The following is a 10932-nucleotide window of genomic DNA, read 5'->3' as shown; positions in this document are numbered from 1 at the left end:
GAAGGGATGTATTGGGTCCATTAGGTTTATGAGCATTTTCTCTTGTATCCAGCCATGGATATATTCCAAGTCTACTATCAAAGCCTGTATTTGTCTCTTCTAGGTTTATTTTTTTTTAGGTCACAGAGATTTGACTTTTGATTGAAGGTGGGCAACCAAGCAAGTATCATAAGGGGGATACCCAGTTTGTGTGGTGGGGGTGTACCAGATTTGGAGGAGGACCATGAACAAGACCTGATCTCATCTCAAGTAGGTTTTTTTTAAATGCATTTTAATTTTTTAAAATTTATTTATTTTGGTACCCGGGATTGTACTCAGGATTTTGCACTTGCAAGACAAGTGGCAGCACCACTGAGCTAAATCCCCAGCCCTTCAAGTGGGTTTTTGGTAATTTTTTTTAAGCAATTGTTTAATTATCTGGTCTCTGTGTTTTATCTTTTTTTGAGCTCTGTGGCCAGCAAGCCACATGAAGCTTTTATTTTATCTTTAACATCTGTGTTAAAGACTGGACTATTGCCGGGGGTGGTGGCACATGCCTGTAATCCTAGCACTTGGGAGGCTGAGGCAGGAGGATTACTGTGAGTTCATTTCCAGCCTGGGCTACATAATGAGTTCCAAGTCAGTCTCAACTACATAGTGAGACCCTATCTCAAAAAACAACAACAAAAGACTGGACTATCTTGTCTGTGAATGTTGGTCTACTTTATTATCCTAAGATCAGAGTGGTCTAAATCTTGGGATTTGGTGTCTCTTAACAGCACCTTTTATGCCTTTGTTTGGGTGGGGTAGGCCTCAACTCATCCTGAGAAGGTGTAAATAAGCACCAACATACATCGATAACGACTGGCTCAAAGCAATTTAGTAAAGTCTTATAAGCAAGTTTTTACATGGGGCAGCTCTTGTTTTCTGGATATCTGGGGTCCAAGTGGGCCCTTGTCTTGGGTTGTTTCGGGCACAGGTTAAGCATTGTTTATACAAAGCCTGAGCAATAGCAGTGAGTCATGGCACATAAAAATGGCAGCCTAGTAATGTTTCTAGTATTGTTGTTTTGTTTTGTTTTGTTTTTAATATGAGACCCTAGATGGAATTCTTTTATACCGGAGCCCAGCACTTCAGGGATGGCCAGCCTCTCATCAGCAAACTTTTACTATCTCTCCTTTATATATTCTTTAGCTTTCTGAGGAGTCACTTGGGAGAGGAGGCTCTAGGATGAGAGACATGGCCAGGGCCTCTCTTTTGGATTAAGGGGCTTCTACAGCAGCCTGCTTTGTTTTTCTGTTTGCCTTTTGCTTTTCTCTGGTTTTTAATTTTATGGTCCATAGGTGTTCCCTGTAGTGTATAACAGCCACTTTTGGAGGGGTCAATATTGTATCTAGCAGCTGTAAAATGTTTTCTTTGTACTTTTTTCTCCAGCAATTTTAACTCATACTCTTCTTTCTCTATTATGGCCTCATGTATATGTAATGCACATGTATATGCATGTTTGGAATCGATATCAATGTTAACTTTTTTGTCTTTTGTTAGTAAAAGAGTCCTTGTTGAGGCTATTAGCTCTGCCTTCTGGGCTGAGGTTCTAGTTGGCAGAGACTGGACCTCTACCTACAGTCCAGTGTCACCGTTGTAAATCTTGTCCATCAGACTCCTTGAGGCACAATACTACTTTCATCTGTGAAATATTTAACATGTGGGTCTTCAAGAGGGCAATCTGTAAGATTTTCCCAGCTTGAGAATACTTTATCTACTATTTTTACACAATCACAAAGGGAGACTCCCAGTTCGAGTGGGGTTAAGGTAGTTGGATTAAGTATGTTCCCTGTCTCTAGAGTTATGTGGGGAGTTTTACATAGGAGCCCTTGATACCAGGTCACTCTTAGGTTTGATAACCAACAATGTCCTCTCTGGTTGCTCAAGGTTGTGACTGAGTGTGGTACTGACACGGTCAGCTGTTGTCCCAAAGTCAGCTTTTCAGCTTCCTGTGTCAACAGGGCAGTGGCAGCAAGTGTCTTGAAGCATGGAGCCCATCCTAGGGCCATAGAGTCTAGCTGTTTTGACAGGTATGTCACCAGATGACGTCAGGCTCTCAGGACAGGAGTTAAAACTCCTATAGCCATATTTTTCTGTCTATGGACATATAGGAAGAAAGGCTTGGTTATATTTGGCAATCATAAGGCTGAAGCCTGAGTCAAAGCTTCTTTGATTTGTTATTTTTCTTCTGGTCAGCTCATCAGAGGAAGGGCTTCTTCCCCCCACTTTGTTCCTTTGTATAGGGGCTTGCCATACGTGAGAAATTTGGGATCCAGATATGGCAGAATCCCACTGCCCCCAGAAATTCTTATTTCGTGCCAGGTAATTGGTGTTGAGAGGGTACAGACAGCCTGTTTTTGCTCTATGCCCAATTGATGTTCTCCCTGAGTCATTATGAATCCTAGATATTTGACCTCTTGTGGACAGATTTGTATCTTTTTCTTGGATAGCTTATATTTAGCCCTCTAAAGCAAATGAAGGAGGTCTTTGGTTTCCTGGTAATAGTCCTCTCAGGTTTGGGCTGCCAAAACAAGGTCATCTACATACTGCAGCAGGGTGTAATTGTTCCCTGGTGTGATGAAAGCTCTGAGGTTGGTAGCCAGCACCTCTTGAAAGAGTATAGGAGAGGGCTGGGGGTTTAGCTCAGTGGTTCCACCACCTACCTTGCAAGTGTAAGGACCTGAGTTCAATCCCTGGTACTAAGAGGAAAAAAAAAAAACCTACAAAGGTTGTAGGAGAGTTTTTGAACCCTTGGAAACCTAGTCCAGGTTAGCTGTTCTTTTGTGCCTGGAACAGGATCCTCCCATTGAAATGTAAAAATAGGTTGACTGGTGCAAGGTGGAGACAAAAAAAAAAAAAAAAAAGGAAAGGCATCTTTTTTTGTTGTTTTGTTTTGTTTTTTTTGAGACAGGGACTCACTATGTAGTTGAGACTGATCTGGAACTCACTATGTAGCCCAGGCTGGTCTTGAACTCACAGCGATCCTTCTGCCTCAATTTCCCAAGTGCTGGGATTATAGGCATGCACCACCACATCCGGCAGTCATCTTTTAAATCTACAAGTGAGCCAGTCAGCATTTGCTGAAATAAGTCCCATCAAGTGTCAAGATTCTGTGTATTAAAAGTTGCTTTAAGGGCTGAGGATTTAGCTCAGCGGTTCTGCTGCCTGCCTCAAAAGCTAATGGATCCAAGTTCAATCCTGGGTACCAAAAGAGCTGCTTTAAATGTCCTTGAATGTCTTTCCAGTGGAAGGGGTATTGGTGGACTCAAACCGAAAGTGTCCCTGGTTTTGGTTCTGCAGTCACCGGTGTTTGATTTATAGCCAGCCCAGGTGGATTATATTTAGCCTCTATCCCAGGAATCTTATGTGTTGGTTTATGTAGCTTATCTATTTCTGGCTTTTGTGAGTTATCTGAATACAATCTCTCTCTATACTTTGGACTGAGGGACAGTAAGGGTTAACATCATGGCTTTGGTTGAGCCATGCTTAAAGTCACATCTTCCTGTGGCTTGAAGGTAATATAAGCCTGTGGCTTTTGGAGTAAGTCTCCTTAACAAGAGAACTGGGTAGTTTGGCAGATATAGGAACTCATGTTGGACTTCTTGTCCTCTTATAACACATCTTTTAGGCCAACAAAATGGTCTCTTCTCTGGAACCTCTGTGACCTTACAATATCACATTTTCCTTGGATAATGGTCCAATAGATTACATCACCACTGTGTGTTCAGCCCTACTGTCTATCATAAAGTCTATCAAGTGGCCCCTAGATTCACTGTGACCACGGGATCTTGGGGGCCTAATAGAGCCTGGTCTGGCCTAGTCCTTATCCTTTAGTTCTTGTTAGTGTAATGAGGCTAGCATCTGGTTCCTCCAGAGAGCAATAGCCTTTAGTAGGTGGCCTGCTACTTTTGGAATTTTATCATCTATCATAATTTCTGGACATGTCATTTTTTAGTGCCCATACTTTTTTTTTTTTTACATCATGCACATTGATTCTAAGATAGCTTTTGCCAAGTGGCAGATCCTGGCTTGGCTTGGCTTTGTGCTGCCCATGCCTGCACCCCAGCCCCTTAGTAATTTTTGTCTTTTTTCCAGTGAAGCTGCTGCCAACAGATCTGGTTTGTTTTGTTTTTTGATTCCGATTGGCCTCTCTTTTCACCATACTCCTCACTGTTGCTGTTGTTGCTGCTGAGTCTCTCTCAATTCATTAATTAATTTTGGTACCAGGGATCAAACTCTGGACCTTGTGCTTGCCAGGAAGGTGACGTGCCACTGAGCTAAATCCCCACCCCTATATCACTTATTGTAAATCTTTTATAACAAACTTGGCTGCAGCTGTCTGGATTTTATTTTTTGTTTTGTCTTTTGTACGGGATGGGCTTTGAACTCTGGACCTTGCACTTTGGAGGCAGGAGGCAGAACCACTGAGCTGAAACCCCTGGCCCCTGTTTGGATTTTAAAGTGTCTCCCCCACCCCTCAGATTGTTACATTCTAAATTTGGCTGCCAACAGAGTTTTAAGAAACTTTGAGTTGGTGTTTTGTTTTTGTTTTGAGACAAGGTTTCACTGTGTAGTTGAGGTTGACCTTGAACTCACTGTGTAGCCCAGGCTGGCCTCCAATTTGCAGCGATCCTCCTGCCTCAGCCTCCCAAGTGCTGGGATTACAGGTGTGCCCCACCACACCTGGTGAATCAGTATTTTTATTTCATTTCATTTATTTATTTGGTACTGGGGGTCAAACTCAGGCCCTTGTGCTTGCGAGGCAGGTGCCAGAACAATTTAGCTAAATCCCTGGCCCCTGTATTTTTATCTTTTTTTTTTTCCTTTCTTTCTTTTGTATTTTTATCTTAAACCAACAGAGAGCAGAGAAAAGAGCTGGTTAACCCTGTAATTATAATTAAAAAATGTTCAATGCCCAAGAAATGCTTTAAGCACACCAATTAAACAAAAGCATCAACTCAAATTAGAAACCAAATTCATTTATCAATTAGCTAAAATTTGTAATATGATTCCTCCTGTAAAACCTTAGGCTCAGCAGAACTCACAGTTCTTCAAATTTAATCATTTAGCCCCAGGCTGGGGCTGTTTTGGCTTTCAGATCCTTGCTGGCAGCATCAGGCTGGTGATGCTGAGAAAACACTGGCCTTGGGACTCTTAAACTGGGAGAGCCTTTTTCATTGTTTGTTTCCTGCTTTCTGGCACTTTCCCAGCTGTTTTTATTTTATTTATTCTCATGTATTCATGCACCTATTTCTAGTTTTTTTTTTTAAACTGGGTGTGGGTTTTGTCCAGCTCCCCTTGAGTCTGATTACTCAGCATACCCGCATTGCGAGCCACTCTCATTGTGGGCCTCCTCCAGGAGTTGTTTGAGAGCAATTCTCTGTGGGCCACCCGACATTCCACTTGGGGTTGTAGGTTTTGCTGGACTCAATACACCTCAGACTATTCTGTGTACCCTGGGAGGTGATTAGCCTCCCCTTCTGTCCTACCCTGGGCCATAAAACTTTGCCGTGGTCCTGTAGCGCACTGTTTCAGAATCATCCTGAATGTCAACAGGCTCTGTTGTGCTGCAGTGGGGGAATAGGAGGTAGGGATTCTGAATTTAGGGAAAGCTGATTTCTTCTTTGAGCTGAGTCTCACCTGGTGGCATCAGAAGTCTCAGGATTCCTGCAGCTCAGGTCCCTTTCAGTCCTGCAGGCAAAGGAGGCAATAACTCTGTTGTCTCTAGTTTCTTTGTGGTCACCAGAAATGTTGTGGGATAAAAGAGACAGGAGAGACTACAGGGAAACAGATAGGATTCACTTTAGGTTTTAGGTGAACACAGGCTCAGTGGACTAATGTTCAAAAAGCAGAGAACAAAGCAAAGGTTTTAGTTTTTATACATTTGATTGGAGGAGGGTAGTCTTTCTAGTGACATAGCAAGTTTACAGAAACAGGACAAGGACAGTTTTGTAATTTAAAAGAAGATACAGCCTTATGAATAACAGTGTGTCTGTAAAACTTTGTTTACAGGACATAGTTGTCAATTTTATCCATACCAGAACAAGGAGTTATAGCTGAGGGGGAGTATTCTTGGGGGAATTGTCCGAGGCTGGGAAGAACTTCGTTTTTTTTAAGTCCTGCTTTAGAGAGACTGAGGTAGAAGGATTGCTGTAAGTTCGAGGCCAGCCTGGGCTACATAGCAGGACCCTGTCTCAAAAAATCAAAAGCAAACCAAAACAAAAGGATACAAAGAACAGAAGACCAAAGAAGTGAGGGTTCAGTTCCTCACAGCGTTAGGACTTTGCTTCCCAGTGACAAAACCACAGATGATAGTTAAATTCCACAATTAGAGCTTTTCTGGCAGATTTTTTTCCCTTGAGGATTAGGAAGGACACCCCTGACCCCCCAACTATGGATTTAACCCAGAGCCTTTATAATGAGTATTCCCAGCCCTCTTTTATTTTTTGAGATAGATCTCACTAAATCACTAACTTGCCCTGGCTGAGCTCTAACTTGCGATCCTCCTGCTTCACCTTCCCAGAATGCTGGGATTTACAGGTGTGTGCAACCAAGTCTGCTACAGTTTTTATTTTTATGACATGCAATATATTAACTTTGTTTTATGCATTGTGTATTTGTCATATAGAGTTTTCTCCTAGAAATGTTATAGCTTTAGGTTTCTCATTGAGGCCTAATTTAGGTAGTGACCCAATAGGTTTGGCATTTAGAAAAATCCTCTGGCAATAATGCAAAGGTGTCTGCAGAGTGAAGAATGGAGGCCTGATGAGTGTGACTGTGTGTGTGGAGAGATGGTGAGTTCCACCAGGTGATAGTAATGAAGAAAATGCAAAGAGGGTGAAACGTTGTGAATGCTGGACTAAACAGGTTGGAGGTATCGAAGAGAGTTTCTTACGCACAATTTCGAGGGCAACTTGTATATTCAAATTATCACTTCAATTTTTCTTTTGAGGAGACTAGGACTGAAATTTGGTTAGACAAGGACTGGGCACAGTTTCTAAAACAACATACTTGCATCAGTTCCCTTCTTGGGCGCTGCCTGGAGCCCAGTATTGAACTCTACCCTCTCAAGCTCAATGACCTTTGCCTCGCTGCGTCCCAGGAAAGTTCCCCGAAGCCTTTTTACTAGGAAGGCACCAGCCTCAAGCGGCGCATGCCCAGAGGGAAGGACAGGCAATTCCCGCCATTTTGTCCCGCTCGCCACACAGGCTGCACAACTGGCGACTACGAGTCCCGTGAGCCTTCGCGGCGGTACTTCCTACCTCCACTGTCCGGCCAGCTGCCTCTCCCCCGCCCCCTCCCCAGGGGTCGGAGACTCTGGCTGGAGACGGGCGGCCAGAGGCCAGGTAGAATTTCCGGGGGAAGCTGCTGTGGAGGCTGAAGAAGAGGCGGCAGCGACTCGGGTGAGTTCTGCGAACTAGGGAAAGTGAGTGGCACACGCTCAGGGTGGGACAGCGAGTGCCTCTCAGGGTCCTGTGGTATTGTTGCCTCCGCGAGGGGTCGCGGTGGGTAACGGCCGGGGGGGGCGGTCTCGTCCGGTTCCCTCTCTGCCCTCCCACAGCGGTCCCGCCGCGGTTTCCCCGCCCGCCGCAGGGCCAGCGCAGTCTCTGCTCCTCCGCCCCAGGCTTGGCTGGGCCCTTTTGTCTGGGCTGCTTTCTCCCCTTTGTGCCTGAGCGAGTCGCCGCTCCGGGGGAGCCCGCGGGTCTGGACGGGAACGCTCCCTGGGGGTCCGGTTACAGTAACAGGATCCGGACAAAGTCCACTTTTCAAGCCTGTCCTCCCTCAGACCTTCGCATTCCGGCTGGGCAGAGCGGAGGCTTCAGAGCTAGGCAGTTTCTGTAGAAATTTCGAGGTCATTGTTCAACTTGTAAAAGTCATCTCCAGACAGCTTTGGGCCATAAATGTTTTAAGGCGTTTTTTTCCCCCTCTTGATAGAAGATTAGTCTGTGAAAAATAGGACAACCCTCCCCAGGAAACCGGGAGTCAGGTTTGCAGTGGTGTCTGGCAGCTGCGATCTGGGACCAAAGAACCACACTAAAGGCTGTGGTTCACACACCTCTGGATCGGGGGTGCGGTGGGGGTGGCCAGCGAGTTCTAGAGCTTTATTCATTGCTTGCAGAAAAAGGTTTCAGTACTTTGATCCACTAACAGTATCCTTTTATTTCCTCGATTTAAAAAAAGGCGAAAGAAAATATCTATTAGTAGAAGGATCTGATCTTCTTTATAGAAAGCCTAATAGCTTCTAGAAAACACTTTTTTGCCAAGTAAGAGGAATGAAAACACTACAAGGAATGAGAGATGGTATAATTTTTACTAGAAACCGCCAAATTGCGTGGATTTGATCAATTAGTAAGGTTTGTTACCACTTGTTGGGAGACCGTATTGCTAGATTTAGCTTACACTAAAGCTTTTTGTGGCAAGTATTATTTGAAAAAGTAAATATGAAGAAGAAAGAAGGCGAAACTGCCTGGGTGGAGCGAGCTTGGGCATAGTAAAAGAAAAAAAGCAGATAAAAGTATGTCTTGGGGGAAGGAGGGCAGCGGGCTATGGTGAGGACAGCCACCTTCGAGCAGGTAAAGCTTTCTAAAGGCTATTGCACACACTCCTTTTGAAAAATGAATTAGTATTTCAAGTCTCTGAATGAAGAGAGGACCCCTTTGCATGAATCAGGGAAGGTTTTTGAATTTTAAGATTATGTTCAATTTCCCCCACTCCTGGCCAAGTAGGCAAATAAACACTTTATTGTTTTGTGTTATGTCTCATAATGGAAATAACATTATTATTATAGTTGTTGTTGTTGTTGTTTTTTGAGACAGGGTCTTATGTAGTTGAGACTGACCTGGAACTCACTATGTAACCAAGGCTGGTCTGGAACTCACAGTGATCCTCCTGCCTCTGCCTCCCAAATGCTGGGATTACAGGCGTGTGCCACTGCACCCGGCTGGAAATGATATATTCTGAGAATCCCAGATTGGGCTAATAATATTATACAGGGATTGGATAGCCTTAATGCAGTTGTTCTTTAAACATGCATGTGTGTGTGTGTGTGTGTGTGTGTGTGTGTGTGTGTGTGTGTGAGATGCTGGGGATTGAACCCAGGGTTTTGTTCATGCTGTCTATAAGCAGGCACTCTACCAAAGCTTCATCCCCTAATCCCACTTCTTCAGTTTTAACCCACCAGTGAACCTTTTATGTTTTCCTGGCTAAGCTTTTTAAAAAGCAGCCACAGAATTGCTCTGTTCAAAAATAAGAAACAGCAGTTGCTATTGACTAACTCATAGTCATTTGTTCAAACATGATAATGCTGTGAATGCTTTTTTTAAAACAAATTATACACTTTGTAATTTAATTCTTATTGCAGTAAGTATAATTAAACATTGTGTAATATAATTCTCATTATAATTCTGCAAGGTGGTGGTTTTCTCTTTTTGCAGAGCTGGGAATTGAACCCAGGGTCCTAACATATGTTGGGCAAACACACTTGATCACCGAACTCCATCCCAAGCCCAAGTTCTCTCATTTTACATTTGATAAAAACCTGGCTCCTAAATTGTTAAGTGACTTGCACAGGGTCATACAGTTAACTCACATAGAAAATAGCAGAATCATATTCCAAGTCTAGTGTACTTTCTATTACCTCACACTTAGTGCAGCTACTAATTATACTAACTCAGCTTTAACTTGCTTATTGGAGAAAAATAATGAAAAATTTTTAAGGAACTGGAATGTGTGGAACCATAATCTTTCCCATAAATCATACTAAAAATTGGGAGGCCAGGGATTTAGCTCAGTGGCACCACACCTGCCTTGCAAGCACAAGGTTGTGAGGTTGATCCCTGGTACCCCCCCAAAAAAAATTGATGATATCACTTTGTTTTTAGGATATGGTTTGATTACTTTGTGTAGGCAGAATAAGAATTTTATGGAACCTTGGAGATGAAAGGGTGGTGAGTTACTCAGTTGTGATTTTAAAGTTTAATAAAAAGGTGGTTAAAGCTGGACAGAGTGGTACACCTCTGTAATCCCAGCTACTTGGGAAGCTGAGGCAGGAGGATCAAAAATTTGATGCTGGCCTGAGCAACTTAGTGAGACCCTTTCTTAAAGAGATAGAGAGAAAGAGAGAAAGAAAGAAAAGAAACAAAGGGAGACCAGGGAAGTAGCTCCGTGGTAGAGTTTGTCTAGCATGCACAGGCCTCTGGGTTCAATACCCAGTACTCCATCACCACACACACAAAAGGTGGTTAAATAGTTTATTAAAGTAATATGTTGGAGAGCATAGGCACACAGCTTTGGCTCATGAAACATTGAGACAAAATGTAAATGTAAATGTACCTTTAACTCGAGTCCTTGGACTTGTGGAGCAGGTGCCAGAACCACTGAACTAAATCCCCAGCCTGTGTATACCTTCTTAATAGAAGCATCAAGACTGCAGTAAAAGCTTTCTTTTACTTACTTCCTTTAATAAAAATTTTAATCAGTTTCAAACCTGCAGTTAAAAATCTTAGATTTACGTCATTACATGCCATGAATATGACATCAGAAATAGAAACCTCCATTAACTCTCTTTAATTCTTAGGTAAAATGCATAGCATTCCAATGGAATTGAGTCAATACAATTAGTCTAGCCTTTCTAATGAGTAGAAGTCCGTATTAAATTTTTTATTATGTCAATAAACTGGGGAAAAACTTTTTTCCCTTGTGTTTTTTTTGCTGTTAGTCTACTTTTAAATCTATTCATTCATGTGAATCTGTATATGCTAAAGCCCAAGGACAAAGCAGTAAAAATAAAAGGCTTTTAGGGCTGTGGATTTAGCTCATTGGCACTGCATCTGTCTCCCAAGCACAAGGTCCTGAGTTCCGTTCCCAGTACCAAAATAAATAAATAAATAAATAAATAAGTGTGTGTGT

The 10932-nt window shown here is 42.9% G+C and overlaps 1 protein-coding gene across 3 annotated transcripts in view; it reads left to right on the top strand.

Annotated features, from left to right (window-relative positions):
- Nucleotides 1–7234: 7234 nt before the first annotated feature.
- Phactr4 (phosphatase and actin regulator 4) overlaps nucleotides 7235–10932 on the top strand; it is an 85591-nt gene continuing 81893 nt past the window's right edge. For 2 of the 3 annotated variants that reach the window (XM_010632388.3, XM_010632369.3), the window contains exon 1: nucleotides 7350–7427. The gene's annotated coding sequence lies outside the window, so the exon portion shown is untranslated. Of the gene's footprint in view, nucleotides 7428–10932 lie in introns of all 3 variants that reach the window. The other variant, XM_019208796.2, reaches the window with a different exon arrangement.

Source organism: Fukomys damarensis, unplaced genomic scaffold (genome assembly GCF_012274545.1).
Source record: "Fukomys damarensis isolate Sample0158 unplaced genomic scaffold, DMR_v1.0_HiC HiC_scaffold_23, whole genome shotgun sequence".
NCBI classification, from domain to species: Eukaryota; Metazoa; Chordata; class Mammalia; order Rodentia; family Bathyergidae; genus Fukomys; species Fukomys damarensis.
This window is presented reverse-complemented; position numbering and strand designations above follow the sequence as displayed.